General features: G+C 39.3%; 1 protein-coding gene across 1 annotated transcript in view; it reads right to left on the reverse strand.

Moving 5' to 3' along the window:
* Positions 1 to 18,984, reverse strand: part of PDE2A (phosphodiesterase 2A) — a 117,846-nt gene that overhangs the window by 65,307 nt on the left and 33,555 nt on the right. The gene's annotated exons all lie outside the window — the stretch shown is intronic.

Consider the following 18,984-nt stretch of genomic DNA (forward strand, 5'->3'; position numbering starts at 1 on the left):
CAGAACACCTCTAGTGTCCAAAGAAGGCATCTTGTCTAATTCACCCCCCCCCCAAAAAAAACCCAAGGATTCCTCTCTATGAACTCTCTGACAGAAGATCAGTCAGACTTCACACACTCCCAAGAACAGGAAACTTGCTCCCTCTCAAGATTATGACCGTTCCATTGAGGAATACTCTCTTCCTTAGGTAGCTTTACCATGCATTGATCTGAAATGTGGTTCCCTGGTTCTTCTTATCACTCTTATCTCTTTGCTCCAGGGACAAGCACATCTAGTCTAACAAACCATAACATAAATTGCATGCAGAATCCATATCCCCCCTCCCTGCAAGTCTTCCAAGTGTCAAGTTAAACCTCTCCCATCCCTTGAACCATATGGCTTAATTTTTAGGTAACCACCCCTCTTGGTCATACTCCTCTGACCATGTTCAAGTTTATTTGCACCTTTTCTAAAATATTCCAGAACTGGAGGCAATACTCGAGGTGTACTCTGATGAGAGCAGAGAGCTTCACTCATTCTGCAACCTGTGTCTCTTTTAATGTAGCCAAAAATGGAACTCATTTTTTTTGACCACCAAGTTGAGCTGGTGATTGAAATTGAGTTTGTGGTCAGCAACTACAAAAAGGGCTTTTTCCACAAGAGCTGCAGCAAATAATCCATGCCTCCCCACCATCACAAAATCTTTGATGGTGAATAAATTCTTCCTTCATTCACAGTGGCCCCTCACACATTGCTCTGGATAATCCTAAAGAATATTAATTTTTAAAAACATAGTTCATTTCCCCCAACTCCTTCACCCCCCAAAAAAAAGCCTAGAATTTTTCCCCTAATTGGTTTCCTTCCTTGGCCCTGAGCCTTGAACAAGGTTAGGGTTCACCCCATTCAGGAGTGTTTAGAACTAGAGAGAGGGTAAAATCTACCAGATTTATGTGTATTTCTCTGTGTTTTTAGTAAGAGAGAAGGAGGAAATAAGCATTAATATGACTCTTACCATGGGCCAGGCACTAAGTGTTTTACAAGTATTTTCTCATTTGATCCTCGCAACTACCTGGGAGGTAGAAGATATTATTAACTTCATGTTCATATAAGGACACTGAGACAAACAAAAGTCAAGTGACTTATCCAGGGTCACACAGCTAGTAAGAATCTGAGATCACATTTGAACCTTCCTCCAAATCCAAGGTTCTATTCCCTTTAGGATATATATGGGTTTCACTAGGAAGATGGTTTCAAACTATGCCCAAAGAACAACAAAAATGTGCATACCCTTTGATCCAGCAATACCACTACTGGGTCTATCCCCTGAAGAGATGATGAAAAAGGGTAAAAACATCACTTGTACAAAAATATTCATAGCAGCCCTGTTTGTGGTGGCAAAGAATTGGAAATCAAGTAAATATCCTTCAATTGGGGAATGGCTTAGCAAACTGTGGTATATGCATGTCATGAAACACCATTGTTCTATTAGGAAACCATTTAGAAAAAAACTGATTTCTTGTTGTCTGATCTTGCTATCTCTTATACTTTGTTTCTTCCCTAAGGATATGATTTCTCTCTCATTACATTCAATTTGGATCAATGTACAACATGAAAAAAATGTAAAACTTGGCAAATTGCCTTCTGTGGGGGCTGGGGGGAGGGAAGTAAGATGGGGGGGGGAAGATTGAAAAACTCAAAATAAATAAAATCTTTAAGAGGAAAAAAAAAGATGGTCCGGGTCACCAAGGTTCAAACCCAGCATTCTTTATTCTCTACTCCAGTCTCTTATCAGAATGGCCCAAGTGAGGTCCCAGGAAGTTTGGCTACAGCTTAGGTTATAAAGTTGAGGGAACAGTTTTCTAAGACAAGGAAAAAATCTTCCTTCATCCTTGTATCTAACTCATTCCCTGGTAGGTGATCATTAAATCTGACCTCCACTGGAAAACAAGTCTTGGGGAAGGGATGGGAGGGTGGGATATGTGGCAACAGGGAGGAGACAGGGAACAATGAATTCAGAGCTGGATCAGGTCCTAAGATATGGTGAGTATGAAGACCAGTTGATAGAAGTATGTTTAACCTACAGAAGTCTCAAGGGAGACATGATAGCTATTTTCAAGTACTTCAAAGGCTATCAAGTGGAAGATACATTAGTCTTGTTCTGTTTAGCCCCACAGGACAGAACCAGGACCATAGGGGAGAATTTGCAAAGAAGCAAATTAGACAGTAAGAGGAAAAACAATAAGAGACATCCCAAAGGGAAGTATGCTGCCTCCAGAATTGGCAGCTTTTCCTTCCTGGCAGGGTGTGTAAGCAAAGGCTGACCGCTTGGATGTTGTGTGGTGGGGATTAGAAGAGATAGCCATTGAGGTTCCTTCCAACACTGAAATTCTGTGACTTTGTGATGGCAGAAGGAAAAATGTATTACAACATCACAGAATAATTTCAAGACTGAAAAGGACCTTGGAGCATCTAATAACCATTACATGTCCAACAAGTCATCATCCAAACTCTACTTGAATACTGGATGACAGGGAACTCATTATTTCACAAAGTCATCCATTCCATTTTTCAATAACTCTATCCATTATGAAGATTTTTTTTAATATCAAATTAAAACCAGCATCTCTACAATGATCTCCCTCATACTATTCACTCACATTGTTCTTTGACCTGCCCTCTGGAGACAAATTAATCTAATCAAATGATGACTCAAGAGCTACAGGCCTGAGCCCAAGAAAACAAATGAGCATGGCAACCAGGAAAATCTAAGGGGTGTAGGAACTCTAAAATGGGTCTCATTGGAGTTTATAAAGGAATGACGGGTCTGGGTCTAAAGAAGAGGAGCTAGTAATCTAGGACGTTGAAAGAACAAAAGTAAGACCCAAACCCCAGATCTAGATCTCATATTGAGAGCAACTTGTTAATAACTGATCCTTCAACTATTCAAGCATAGGGTGGAATGAAATAGTTTGCACAACAGTTCAAGAGAAAAATATTCAGTGATCTTAATGGACCACAACCTCAATGAGTCAAGAGTCCAATATCACTACTAAAAATATAAAGGCAATCTTGGCTTTTGTGTCTAGAATACAGACCATCCTCTTCTCTGGTCAGACCATTTCTGGTATGATCTAAGCATTTCCTTTAGTTCTGGATTCACACTCTAAGTGGTTGATAAGCTTAAAACTCCTCATAGGGAAATAATGAGAACTTGAAGTATAAGGACTACATTGTTGCAAAGAAAAACAATATTAAAGACTGAACTCTGCATTGTAGTCTGAGGAACTATAGTAAAAGGAAACTCCCACCTCTAAACAATGTAGAATGAGGCTAACAATGTCCAATAAGGTCAATGTCTTGCTGTGTGTGCTTAATAGGGAGGATTCTATATGAGGAAAAAGGTATGCATTGAGAAGTGACAGCAATATATTTTAAAGTATCATGCCATTTTTGGAGTGTTCAGAAGAAGGTGTCTAGGTCAGTCAAAGAGTAGTTTGACTTATAAGAGGCATTGCTAAGTGACCCTGGAACCTTTCTTGAAGGAACAGAGGAACAGTTTCTCTTCTAACCTTCCCCCTTGAGACAAGGTCAATATAAAGACTTGTAATACCTAACCCAGGACAGCAGAGTGGAATAATGGATAGAATGCCAACACTGGGAGTCAGAAAGACCTATTTTCAAATCCAGTCTCAGACATTTACTAGTTGTGTGATTCTAGGCAAGTCATTTAAAATTCTGCCTCAGTTTCCTCATCTCTAAATCCCAAATAGGGTCATGAAGATTGAACAAAACTAATTGACTAAAAAAAATAATAAATCTAATTCATAGAATTCTTGTGAGGAATTATTAATTCTCCATTTTTCATGTGGCGACACTAAGGTCCACAATATAGGGAGGTGATTTGTCCAAAGTGATATGAAAAATAATAGGTGGCAGCTCTGGGATTGGAATTCAAGTTTTCTGGCTCCAAGTTCTTTTTTGTTAGTTACTAAGGAAAAAACATATATCTTTATTGAAAGATCTAATCTAGAGGGAGCAGACAAATCAATTTGTCAATTGTCACAAGAATCTTTTACATTTTTTATAATTTACTATAATTTCTCCTATCTGTTCAAATGAGCTTTATTTATGGGGGGAAGGAGGGAGAAGGCTAATCAGGGTTGAATGATTTGACCAGGGTCACATAAGAAAGTGCCTGAAGCTGGATTTGAACTCAGGTACTATTGACTCTGGGGTTAGTGCTCTATCTACTGACTCACTCAGCTGCCCCCAAATGTACCCTAAATACAAAATATTACAAGCAGAAGTCAAAATTCAGCTTTGAAATAAAAATGTTCATCCTGCTATCTCTAGTATGTACAAGTCCATTGTGTCAATTGTTGCAGCTTGGAGTTTCAAAGTACCTTAAATTAAGGACCTTCAAAAATGATAAAATATCTAATAATAAATCTAATTTTATAGAACAAATAAAGATGAATAAAATATGTAATAAATATAATATAATGTATAATATATAATATAATAAGTAATAATATAAGTATAACTAATAGAATAAATAAATAATAAAATGCATGATAATAAAATTTATATGTAATAAATATAAGTAATGATAAACATAATGAAATCAAATAAAATATGCAATAGTCAGTATAATTCTTATGGAACAAATTATAAAGAAAGAAATGTTCCAGATACAATTAAATAAGATTCTCACTCATTTAATTATATTCCCAGTACCCTTTTCACTATACTTCAAGTCCTCCTTAACCTAAGGGAAGACTTTTTGAACATCCAACTGAACAGAAAAGGGACACAAGAAATAAAAAGCAATCACTTCTGAATTCCAAGATTCTGGTCAAGATTTTGAACAACCTTAACTCTTCTCTCTCTAAGGTTATTTCACATAGCAAAGAGTCCGGCAGATGCCAAATAATAACAATAATAATATAGCTAGCATTTATTTAGGGCCTACTATTTGCCTGGCACTATGCTAAGCACTTTACAAATATTATCACATTTGATCCTCACAACAAACCTGCAAATTAAGTGCTATTATTTTCTTTATTTTACAGCTGAGAAAACTGAAGTAAAACAGAGATTAAATTACTTGCCCAGGGTCACACAACTAAGAAGCATCTGAGACTGGATTTAATTTCAGGTCTTCCTAACTACAAGCTTAGTACTCTGTCTACTGCATCAGCTAGATACTTCTACAACATAATGTAATTAATATAATATCATATTACAACACAATAATAACATAATATAATAATGTAGTACAACTAGGAAAGGAAAAGTAGGAGAATCTAAATTTTCACTCTCCAATATTAAACATTAGGCCCTAAATAAATGTCTGATAAATGAATGGATATGCGTTTTTACTCAAGAGGAAGCATACTATTTCTTTTAAGGTAATAACAGAGGTGGAGTCCATACTCTATGAAAAGAAGTTTGGAGAAAAATCAGATTTTAGGGTTAGTAGGGGGAAAATGGAGAGGGACATGAGAACTGCCTTCAAGTATTTAGAAAAAAGATCAGACCTTTTTTGATTGGCTCCTCAGGACAGAATTAGAAACAATGGGTGGAAATTACAGGGAGCAGATTTCACTATAAGAAATGGTTTTCTGAGAACTCTCCCACAATGGAGGAGGGGCAGACAGACAGACACGGGAGAGATGGGAGAGGCAGGGAGGAGTGGGGGGGGGGCAGATAGGCAGATAGAAAGATAGACAGATAGACATAAATAGGTGGATAGACAGACAGATAGGCAGACAGATATAGAAAGAGAGGTAGATAGGTAGGCAGATAGACAAAGATAGAGGCAATAGATTGACGGATAGGCAGATTGACAGGCAGACTGGCAGACAGAGAGACAAAGAAGGACAGACAGACAGATGGACAGACAGACTGATGGACAGATAGAGATGATAGAAGCAGAAACAAACAGATAAGCATTTATTAATTGCTTACTATGTGGTGCTAGGGACTATGCTAAATTCTGGGGATAAAAATACATACAAGTAGACTGTTCCCTTGCCCTCAAAGAGTTTACATTCTAATGTGAAAAAAACAACACAAAGAGAAGTACCAAAAAACTGGTGGAAGGGAAAGATACCTATCAGGGGCATGGTGAGGATACTGTGGAAAGTACCCTGGAGGCTTGTAATATAAGACCAAAAGTTTACTTATTAAAGTCAAAATAGTCTGAGGTGGTATTCCAATTATTCAGTGGAGAATAAACAGTCAGAGAGTAGGGCAAGTCCGGCATCACTGGAAGTGTCCAGGCAGAAGTTGGTGGCCCATTCATCACTATGAGATGATAATACAATATAGAGGGGTTTCTACGTGGGCAGAGAGGTAAAATCAGATGCCTTCCCAGATTTGAGACTACTCTTCTATACATGCCCTTTGGGGGTGCCAGGAAACTCAAGACCGAGAATAGAAATAAGGATTCAAGGTTCCCAGGATATCAAATGTGACAGAGGTGAGTAAATGGAGGATGGCAATATGTGAATGATGAAGAGAAGAAAAAAAAAAGAATTGGTGGGGGGGATGGAAAAACATAAAAAAAAAATCTAGCCTTAGGCCTAAGACTTTGAAGAACCACCTACTCCCAGATCTTTTTTTCAAATTTGTGTCTAACCTCGCTGAACCTTGGTTTCCTATCTGTAAAAATGAAAGGACTATGCTAAATGAACTTTGAGGCTCTAAGCATTCTTTGTTTTGTGGCCCTTCCAGGAATAACATTCTGGGTTAATTTAAATAAGATCCCTTATAGCTCTCTCTTTCCTAAGGCTTCCCCCTCCCCATTCTCACATTCTGTATCCCCCAAATCCAGTTTTAAATGCTGTAAGCCTGAGTATCTTTGCCTAAAGCCCTTTCCTCTTCCACTGCTTACCTATGAGCTGGATTTTTTCAATGGCATCCCAGTCTTCAGATTCTTGTTTTTCTATCCTTCATCTGATCCACAAGTGATTTTTTAATGCATAAATCTATGCCATTCCCTAATTAAAGAACCTTCATTGGTTCTCTAGAGTCCTGAATTTTGAACTAGAGGTCTTAAATTCAAATCCCAGCTCTGTTACTTATCATTATATGACCATGGACAGGTTCCTCAACCTTCTTGGGATTCAGTTTCCATATGTGCTAAATGAGAAGATGGGATTAGATGGTCTCTGAGTCCTTTCCAGCTCCTATAATAATGTTATTATATCCAAGGTCTTCCACAAACTAATTTTATAATATCTTCCCTTGCATGGATTTGCACTCTATAAATGAAAAGTATAAAGTACTCTATTAATAGAAAATGACTCAGTTTCCTAATCTATAAAATAAAGGGATTTGAAGATGGTTTTGGGGTTTCCTTAAAAATTTAAAGCTATTTGATTCTTTTCTTCTACTAAAATGTTTGTCTTCCTTCCAAGTTCAGTTCAGACCAGAACTATCTTAAACTTTGCTAATTTATGATGACTCCTGAATACAGAAGTGATTAGCTAGGACTATGCCAACTTCTATAGTTTTTAAATAGCCCCCAAAATTTTTTAAAGGGGAGAACTGAATGCTGGAGAAAGAGATGATGTGTTGTAATGAATGCAAAGATTGCAAAATAAGAGAAAGATATTTGATAACATTTAAGTAAAACATTAATTGCTCCAATGTTAATTAGCAATTTCTGTATTGTTATTTACAATAGTATTTCATTGAACTATATTTCTCAGGATGTAATTCCAACTTGTAAAGTAAATTAAGATATGTGTTATAAAATACACTTTATAAAACCCAAAGCTCAATTCAAGTGTTGCTAGATCCAAAGTTTCCTTCCCAACTTTTTAATATCTTCTCATTTCTCTTACACTTTTGCCTGCATCTCTTCCTTGTCCCTAAAATACTTCATCAACTTATTATTATCTTCAATGAAAGAGAAAGAACAGGGGATAGGAAATCAGGAAATATTTGAGTTTGAATTATAATTCTACTCTTATGAGCCTGAGTAAATCATTTAAGCTTTCTAAGCCTCAGGTTCCTGATCTGTAAAATGGAGTAAGTTCTTGCAGAAAACCAGAGAGATATAGTCAGATGAACACTAGAGTTGCATCAGGAGAGAAGTGAGTTCAAATCCCATCTCTGATGCTTAATCAATTGTGTGATCTTGTGCAAATCACTCACTCTCTCTTTATCTGTAAAATGGGGATAATAATATTCACTGTAAAGATTTGCTATGGGGAAAAGTGTTCTGTAAAACTTAAAGCACTGCTGAAATGTGAATTCTAACTACCTATCACAGAATATCAGAATTGGAGGGGTACCTAGTGGTCCAAACCACTTGAGTAGGAATCTCCTCGTCCTCAACAGTCATTTGGTCTTTTCTTAAAGAAAAGGAGAGCATATTCACTATTTCCTCAGGCAGTTTATTCCTTTTCTGACTACCTTACTTCTTAAACAGTTTTTCTTACACCAACTCTCCATTTGTGTCTTTGTAACTTAGGACCATAGAATCCCAGAGTTCCAGATATCTAATACAACCCATTCATTTTGCAATGTGCAAGCTGAGGCTCAGAAAGGAAAAAGGGCATTCCCAAGGTCACACAAGAAACCAAGTGACAGAGGCAGGTTTTGAACACAGATGTCCTGACATCAAATCCAGTTCTCTTTTCTGTTATGCCTCCCATTGCCCTTCATCCTGTCTTTGGGGTCAAACAGAAGAAGTATATATCTTGTGCAAGGTAACAACTCTTCAAACACTTCTAGATAGTTACCAAGTACCCTCATGAACCTTCTCTTCTCCAAGTAGACATCAAATAATTCTCACATAGTATAGATGAAGTTAGGGATTGCAGTTACGTACAATAGATAGAGGGCCCAGTCTGAAGTCATGTAGACTCATCTTCCTGAGTTCAAATCAGGCCTCAGACTCTGACTGTGTAACCCTGGGCAAGTCACTTAATTGTGTTTACCTTAGTTTTCTCATCTGTGAAATGAGTTAGAAAAAGGAAATGACAAACCACTCGAGTATCTTTGCTAAGAAAACCCTAAATGGGATCAGAAGAGCTAGATACAACTGAAAAAAAAAAGACTGAACAACAAAAACATGAATTAAGTTAAAGGATACAGAAGAAGAGATGGAATAGAGGCCAAAAAAGGAAAATTAGCTTTCACGAAAGGACTGAGGGGAAAGGGGAGGAAGGGAAAGATAAAATTTGGAACTCAGTTTTTTTAAAAGTTAAAATTTGTTTTACAAGTAATTTGGGGGAAGATAAAATTTTTTTAAAAAAAGGGGTTGAGGTTTAATGTAGAGAAAGGGGCAAAAGGAGGGGGAGAAGGTCTAGAATCTCATTCAGCCTCAGATGGAGGCATGGTGGGGGTCACAGCTGTGATGAAAAGATGACTGAACTTAGATTGACCTGGGTTTTAATCCACATCAGTCAGTCAGTAAACATTTATTAAGCATCTACTGTTTACCAGATATTGTTAAACATCAGGGATTAAAAAAAATAAAAACAAAAAATAGTCATTTCCTTCAAGGAGCTGTCAGTCATTATAATAACTGAGACAACATGTAAACAACTATGCATAAAAAAAGCCATCCTGTTTCTCTGTGTGAGGAAGGAGGGATGGGAATATGTGGAGAGGAGCCAGAGAAACATTATACGATTGGGAAATCACACCCCTAGATCAGATTTCTTACAAGGAGAATGTCCTGAGTGCTGTATCCCTGGACAGGATTGATATTGTGCTATGTAGGGCTGGTTTGGACCAAGCAAGAAGAAGGAGAAAGACTTCATTTCCTCCCTAACCCAAAATGAGGAAATGAATCCCTGATCCCATCCTATCTTCTGTCTCCCCCTGCCTTTTGTTCTTGACCTAGTTGCCTCTTCTGCCCAGAGCTTCCCACAGGCACTTCTAACCAGCCAAGGAGTGGAGGGGTTGTCATTTCCATGGACCTCAGCCCCCTTGGGAAAAATAGTCCAACAAATAGCAATGAGTCCACAGGATCCTGTCCTTAGGCAGACAGTACAGCTCCAGGCCACACTGATCAAGGCAGAGGTGATCTTGAAAGACCTGAAAACACTTGACTTGTGTTAAAATGATCTCTATGTTGCAGCCCCCAGGAGATAGCAAGTTCACAAAGGTGGGGGCTAGATCTACTTTATATAGCTTTAAACTCCATGATATCTATATTTTGCCACAACCCTAGGACTAGACCAATTGTGATCCACATAGCAGGTGCCAGATCTGAATAAGAGAGCAAGAACAGTAGAGTGCTCAAAGCTCCCAGTACCCAAGTTGGAGTCTCAAATTGGTCACTGACTCATTGTATCATTCTGGGACAGTTCTTTTCTCCATCCTGGGTCTTGGTTTTCTAATCAGAAAAACTGGAGAGAGGGAAGGGAATAATCAGTCAGGTAGTATCTACAGTCAGCCAGCTCTGTGTTAAAACACTTTTTTAAAACAAATATAGAGTTTGCTAAATGGTCTCTAAAGTCTATTCCCAACACAAAATACTGGACATGGAGACAGGAAGATCTGGGTTCAAATTCTCCCTCAAAACACTGTAAATGGGATCTGTTCATTTTGTGGAAAGAAAAGAAATTGAGACACGGAGAGTTTTCCCAAGACATTTTGAGTAAGACTGATGAGAGATTAAAGAGAGTGTGAAGACCAGCCTGGGAGTGTGGAGATCTGAATTCTAAATATCAACTCAATGTGTGATCTTGGGCCAGTCCTTTCATATCTCTGAGACTCAGTTTCTCACCTGAAAAATGAAATTAAAAATTCTGCCCAACATTACTCACAGGCTTAATGTATAGGTTCATTGATGGAAAAATAATTAGAAAAGTATAAGGTCAAATTCAATCTATGAGAGATTCTCAGAAGAGGGAAATGAGGTGTAGTAGAAAGAACACTGGGCTTAGAGTCAGGAAAATGGACTCTGCTGTGAGACCCTGGGCAAGTCATTTAACCACTCAGAGTTTCAGTTTCTTCATCTATAAAATGAGGATAATAAGATCTATACCACCTTTAACACAAGGTTGTCGTGAGGTCCAAATAAGAAAGAATATATAAAGGAAGGAAGAACTTTGGGGGGGGGTGTTGGGCACTTTTCACAAATATTAGCTCATTCTACTTGCCAAAGTTTGAAAATATTAAAGTTCTACATGTGACAATAATCATTATGAATGCCTGTGATCTCTGAATAAATGAAGATTTAAGATCCCCTGACCATTATCAACTCTCACTACCTCCTTGAGTTTCTCACTGGATATCTTGCTAGATCCACATAAATCTTACTCCAGACTGAGCTCATTTGCTCCCTTAAAACTTACTCCTCTTCTTGACATGCTTGTCTTTTTTCACTAGCCTTCTCACTCCCAGATTTGGAATTGAGGAGCTGCTGTTTCCTTGAAATTCCCTCACTCCTCACAGACCTCAATTTCTGTCCTTATTTCTCCCTTAATGTTTCCGCATCCACCTTCTCTCTCCAGCCCCATGGGGCAAATCCCAAATCCATGCTTTCCTACTAGAAAAATTGTTGCAGTCTCCTAAATAACCTACCTACATCCATTCTCTCCCTTTCTCTGGGTCTTTCCACCCTCACCTCCCCCATTCCTCTATGTGCTGCCTCAACTCCAGCTGGGCTAGACTGTTCACTCTCCCACACATCCAGTCAAGCTTTCATTTGCATTATTCTCACTTATTAGAAAGCCCTTCCTCTTTTTTTTTTCGTTAAATCCTCCCCAACTTGCAAGGTCTAGCTTGAATGTCACCTCCTCCAGAGACCAGTCTCTGATCATCTTGCCTGCCAGTATGCCCTCCTCCCTCTTAAGCCTTGTCTGTATCCATCAGTTGACCTCATCTTACCCTTAGTATTTGGAGCCCCTTAGCTCTTGGTCTCTTGCCAGTGAGTCGTTAATACTTAGTGCTAATGATCATATCAGCACCATGGAGAGTGTCAGGACCAACCTAGGTCTGGCTTGACTGAAAATGATAAAAATGCTTTCTCAGTCTGAGGTCAGTTTGGGGTCAGGATTAAGGTTCCATCTAGGACCACAGTTCAGTCTGGTTCATGGATCACAGTTCAGCCTGGGGCCAGTAGATAGCCAAGGTTAAGATTAATACTAGAGGGGCAGCTAGGTGGTGCAGTGGATAAAGTACCAGCCCTGGAGTGAGAAGGACCTGAGTTCAAATCCTGCCTTGGATACTTAATTACCCCGTTGTGTGGTCTTGGGCAAGTCACTTAACCCCACTGCCTTGCAACCCCCCCCAAAAAAAGACTAATACTGGGAGGGGAACAGAGCTCAAACCATGGTAGCCTCAATTTATTGGGTTCAGGACTCGATATGAATGAAAATAGTGGACTCAGTATCCCCAGGGTCTATCAAGTTCTGACTTCAATGCCTTTCACGACCTAAGAGGGTAGTGTCCTGAGAGGGTAGTGTGCTGTCCTGAGCAGCTGTCTAGTGTCCAGCACTAGTATCTTCCTGATTAGAAGCTACTAACTCAACTCCCATTTAGGGCTGCAAGAAGTTTATTAAATCAAATACAGCAGCTTATAACAGATGAAGATAGTGCTGGCATGTCTCTCATATAACGTTATTAAATACTCTGTCTGTGATAAATGCCTGCTTTTCCCATTCTACACTGAGCTCCCTAAGGGCAGGGTCTGGTTCCTTATTTCCTTCAGCCCAGAGCATAGGACTGAGTATAAGTATCGATAGAATGAATAATGACTATCTTTTGCCTTTCTTTATATTCCTAGTGTGTCTGGCATATGATAATCAATTGATAAATGCTTATTGCCTGACAACTGAGTAACCTTGGACAAGTACTATCCTTTCTCTAGACCTTCTTTTCTCCATTTGTAAAATGAAGCCCCTTCCAAGCCCAATAGAGAGAGATCTGTGGTCAAATCCTATTTCAGACACTAGCTATATGACCATGGGCAAATCATGTAACCCCTCTGAGGCTTGGTTTTATTATCTAAAAAATAGGATAATAATTAGTACCTACTTCACAGAGCTGCCATAAGGTTCAAATGAGCAAAGGAAGTGAAGCACTTGGAAAACTTTAAATGAATGTCTATGAATGTCAGTGATGATGATGTTCTGAGGTCCCTTCTTGCTCTGGAAGCCTACATTCAAAGACTCTTGGCAATTAATGACATTTTGTTTTTTGCTTAAGAGTCTAAGGTCTTTTCCCAATCTAATATTCTATGACTTTAATAATTCTCTTCACCCTCTCCCTCAACCTGAGCCTTCCAGGTTCCATGAAGACATGGGCTTCGGTTGTTATTCCAACAGGGCTGTATCTCCAGTCCCTTAGTCACACTGGAGACACATGCACTGTAGAATACACCCGGGCCACCTATGGATTCATCATCATCAGATGCCTTGCCATTCTTTTCACCTTCAATGCCTCTCCCTAACATCTCTCCTTTGCTCCTCCTTGCTTCACTTTGCCTTGAAAACTTAGTGCTCCTGTTACTTCCTTTTGAGAATCTTTCCTCACTAGCCCTAGCTTTAATCCCTTGACTGAAGTAGCTTCTGTGTCTGTTGACCATCTGCCTTGATAAATATAAATCTCATATGTCCCAGCCCTCCAAAGACCAAGAACCCTGAGGACAGGGTTGTATTTCCTCTTCAGATCAGGAACTCCCTGAGGGCAGAAGCCAGTCCTTCCTCATCATGGTGGAGTCTTTCTGATGGAAAGAAAAAAGACATGCCTCCGCTTCAGACTAGAGGCACCTTGGGGGAAGGGCTGTGTCTCCTCCAAACAGGCGTTTCCTTTGGTAGGACAGTAATTTTTATTCAGTCTATGGATTCTATGAGGGAAGGACAGACTCCTTTACATCAAGGGCTTCCTGAGAGGAGGGACTATGTCTCCTCTCTTATACTTCTCTTAACAAGAAATGAAGAGGAAGGAGAGAAGGAAGGAGACAAAGACAGAGAAAAGAGAGGAAATGAAGGAGAGGAAGGAGATAGAAGCAGAAGGCAAGGGGAAACAGGGAGAAAAGGATGGGGAGGGGAAGGAAGAGGTGCCTGACAGGTAGGTGTAGAGTGAAGGTGGGGGGTGATCTTTTTAACCAGAAAGGAAACAGAGAAATATTTATGAAAGCATTGATATGGGGTTCTAGAGAGAGTTCCATATAAAGGGAGAGGATAGAAAGTCTCTCACTCTTATGTGGTCCTTTGAATTCCTTCATTGAGAAACATGGGGTATCAGAGCTGGAAAGAGTCTCAAAGACATATATTATGCCACCATTGTCCTACAGATATAGAAACTGAGCACCAGGAGAAGAAAATACTTACCCACTAAAATCCAGTGATAGAGCTGAGATGGGATCCTTGGAGCCTTTTCCAACATACTTTGATTTTTGCCCAACATAGTATCTCTCCTCTGTGGCTTCAGAGGACAGAAATAGAACCAAAGAGGGGAAGTTACAGGAAAACAGGTTCAGACCAAACATATGAAGGACTTGCGTATGGTGAGAGCTAACCCACAGTGGAATAGTCTGCCTTAGGAAGAAGTGAAATTCCTGTCATTGGAGGTGTTACAGCAGAGGTTAGAAGGCAAATCCAGGAAACTTTAGATGGCATCCTTGTGAATGGATAAGGGAGGTTGATGGGTCCTCCCCAGTCTGAGAGTCAACAGTTCCATGACCCATAGGATCATAGATTTAAAACTGAAAGCGACCTTGAAGGTCCTTTCTGCTTTTACACATTACAATCCTCTCCTTTTACACATTGGTCCAAGAGAAGTAACTTGACCAAAGTCCCACAGGTGAGTAAGTGGCAAATCTAGAATTCAAACCCAGGTCTTCTGATCTGAAATTTGACACTCTTCTTCTTAATTACTTCATTCTACCTCTTTGATTTGTTCAAGGATCATTTAGCTAGGTAGTTAGTGAGGCAAGATTTAAACCCAAGACTCATAGGCTCCAGCCCAGGATTTTAACTACCACCACACACCACTCCTCCCTGTCTGAAACAGACATGGTGATGTGGATACAACAAAAACAAAACCAGCATTAAATACCAAATCAAGAAACAGAATTCTGGAGAACAACTATTCTAAGGGACTAGGAGGGAAGAAATGGAGAGGGGAGAAAGCTCACATATTGATCAGAATGGGCCAAGTGAGGGAAGCATTTCCTCTAAACAATCCAGGAAAACTTCCCAGAGGAAGGGGTATGGCAGGAGAAAGTTTGATAGGAGAAAGTCAATTTTGGAAACATTGAGGGTAAAAGTGTGGAGCAGGGAAGAGGAAGGTATTCCAAGCATGTGAGACAGTCTGGAAAAATGTTTAGAAATGGGAGAAGGAAAAGAGGATGAAAAGATTGTGAATCTCCTTCCCTGGTGGATTTGAAGACCCTTCATGGCAGAGTAGAAGTCTTCACCTGGTTTTCAGGAGACCAGGGACCTAATGTAGCCCCTGTTTGCATTTACTGTATAATGTTGGGCAAAAACACTATAAAGTTAAGGAGTTCTGACAGCATATGTTCTAAGATCTCTATTGGTTCTTGTATTGTGTGTTCTATTTTTCTAAGGTGCCACCCTACTCTAACATTCTTTCTTCTATGTTCTAAAGTCTTCCCTGATGTTCTATGTTCTAAGGTCCACCCCGCCCTCACATCCATCACTGATATTCTGAGATTCCCTCATCAGTCCTGACATTCTTGTTCCAAGCCTTTCACCAACTCTGACATTTTAAGGTTGTTAAAGTCCCTTCCAGCTCTGACAATCTATGTTCTAAGTAACCTTTCCTAGCAACTGACTTCCAAAATTCACATTCCAATTCTCAGCTTTGCCATTCCATATTCTAAGATTCCTCTAAGCTATAAATATGAGTCTAAAATTCTAAGAATTAGTAGGTAAGGTGAAGATCTACAAGAACTCAGAGGGATGGATAAGATGACCCCTAGAGCCTCTTTCAGCCCCCTACACACACCTAGGACAAATAGGTGAGATTAGGATGGCTTGCTTTTCAGTCCTCCATTTCCAAGCCAGCCGAGCATAAGGCGATGGGGATGGGGTGGGGGTGAGGGAGCTGGAGCATTGCATAGCCCAAGTAAACACAGAAGCTGTGTCAGCCTCACTTAAAGTGTGGGGGGTAAGGGGGGGTCTGGACTTGGGCATCCACATTACCACCACCCTGTCAGTTGCTTATTGTGATGCCTGCTTATCTCTGGGCACAGCCGAGGTGGAGACAGCTTGTTCCCCAGCTCTGAAAGAAGCAGTTATTCACTACCTTCCCCCACCACTGTCTACCCACCAGGGAAGACAAGAAAGAGTCTTCGCCCCATCTTCCTCCCTCCTCCCACAGCTATCTTTCTCACAGGCTTCAAGACAAAGCTTGCCACTCATCTCCTCTAGGAAGCCTGCCCTGACCCCTTCCAACTCCATACTCTGGGATCCATAGAGTAGAATCATAGAATGGTATAGTAAGGAGCAGTCTCATTTTGAAAAAGAGGAAACTGAGGCCCAGAGAAGAAGGACTTGTCCAAGATTACACAGTATATCTGAGGCAGAGTCAAGCCTAATATACACAACTCCTGTATTCAATCAAGAGTTCTTCCCACTGAAATATGTCTTCTTCTCAGACTCAATTTTCCCTTAATTCATCTCTATTTGTATGATATGTCCTTGTCTGAGCCCTCAGATCAGAGAATTACAAAGGAGGCCTTCGAGCCCCCCACCTCAAACTGGAGGCTTCCTGAGAGTAAAGCCGAAATTCTACTCTCACCCAGGAGTTCCCTGAGATCAGAAGTCAAGTCTCCTCAATGGAACAGGTATGTCTCTCCTCAGCCAAGGGGTTCCCTATACCTGCTTCCAGTCTCATGGATCCCTTTGCTCCAGTAAATTCCTTCAATTCCTCTGCAACCCTTACCTAATTACTATTTACACAGGAAATAATTGGAAATAACTTGACTGGAACAATTATGCAGCACAGGGTGGCTGAGCTAAGGAAAACTGGTCAGTTTCCTTCTTTCCTCCTTACTTTGGGCTCACTATCCTAAACTTTCTTGCCTCACCTCCTTGCATCAAAGTCTCACAAAACCTGAGGGATGATCTGTCCTGTACCATGAGTAAATTCTGCTGAATTCACCAAGAAGAGGTAGAAAGGGTATATTATTAGCACCATGGAGAAGTAGCTAAGCACCAACATGATGAAAACAGCACTGGAGTTGGAATTGGGAGATCTCTGAATCCTGATATTTATTGGCTAGGTCAATCTCTTCATCTGTAAGATGGGGATAGTATTAAAAGGTCTGGTATAACATATAATATATTCTTTATGTATAGCACACCCATATATGTTTAGGAATATATATATATATATATATAATTTAACAAAGTATAACATATAAATATTGGTTTTTTTACTAACTTACTAGACTTTAACCTCCTCAAGGATAGGGGTCACGTCTTAATAAAAGTTTTCTTCCTTACACTGAAAATGCTTCATTGAAAATGGTACTCTGTATACAGAAGGTGTTTATTAAAGCTATGTATTATCCTGAAACAGATGGGTTTCCATTCCAGTAAGTTAAACTGGTAGCAGAACTTTCTAGTTAAGACTAATGAGAAATATAATAGTTGCCTTCAATTATCTGAAAGCCTGGTATGTGGAAGAGGAACTACATTTGATATTCTTTGCCCCGGGGTAGAATAAGAGACAATGGTAGATTTTGGTGGAAGGAAGGTATAGAATCATAAAATTTCAGAGTTGAAAGAATCTTATATGACCCTCTAATCCAATCTGTACCTAAAAAAAAAAAAATCTCCCTCTATAACTATCTGCAAAGTGGTTGATTTGTGACTTTCTAAGGGAAACTTTCTAAATGCTAAAACAGTCCATTCCACTTCTGGACTGCTCTATTAGGAAATTTTTAATTACATCAAGCATAAATTTATTTCTTTGTGGCTTCCATCCATTGCTTCTACTTCTACTTCATAGGCCCAAAAAGAAGAGCCAAATCAACTTCTTCCAACTTCTGGAAGACAACTATTCTCTCAGCTGAGTCTTCTCTTCTCCAAGTTAAACTTCCCCCATTCCTCCCTGAGGTGAGTTCACAAACTTTCTCTCTTTCTAGATGGATATTCTTTGTTTTATTAATATCCTTCCTAGAATGTAATATCCAAAATTGAAATGATACTTGATGTGCTTGATCACCTTCTTATTCCTGAAAAGCTATGCCCCTCTTACTGCAATCAGCCACTGTGTCCTTGAGCATCAAGTCCACTAAAACACCCAGATCTGACTTGAGATTTAACTGTTCTTAAGTCATGTCTCCCCCAACTTATATTGAGAAGATTACTTCTTGAACCACTGTGCAAGATTTTACATTTACATCAATTAAAGAATAACTCATTTCATTTAGTCCAATGTTCCTGCCTATCAAAAATATTTTTTGAATACTGACTCTTTCATTGAGTAATTATCCCTGCAAGTTTTGTGTCATCTGCAAATGTGACAAACCATTTTTTTTCTCAAATCTCATCTATTTTTTTATTCAAATCATTGAGAAAAATGTTAAATAGTATAGGTACAAGCAAAGATTCCCAAAGCACTCCACTGGAGCTCTTCTCCATAACAAATCAAACTCTTAATGTCTTCCCTTTGGGTCTGGTTATCCAACAAGTTCAAATCCAAGAAAATATTAGCTGTCCCATTTTTAGCATAAAGAAACCCCTAACAGTTGTACATACAAATTAAGTAACTACTTACACACCTTCCTTCATGCAGATCTTGTGATATTTCCTAAACCACTGTTTCTGTCCAAATGATTCATAATATATTCTCACAGCAAAATCCTTTCTAGCTCTGCCTTCACTGATCTTTACAGAATCACATATTTAAAACTTAGAGACCTTGCAGACCAGTGAATACAATTTCCTCATTTTGCAGATGAAGAAACTGAGGTTAAGAAAGTTTAAGTGTCCTTGCCCAGGGTCACAAAGCTAATAAAAATCTTATACCAGATTTAAATTCAGGTTTTCTTGTCTC

The sequence above is a fragment of the Macrotis lagotis genome, chromosome 1 (genome assembly GCF_037893015.1).
Source record: "Macrotis lagotis isolate mMagLag1 chromosome 1, bilby.v1.9.chrom.fasta, whole genome shotgun sequence".
Taxonomy (NCBI): Eukaryota; Metazoa; Chordata; class Mammalia; order Peramelemorphia; family Peramelidae; genus Macrotis; species Macrotis lagotis.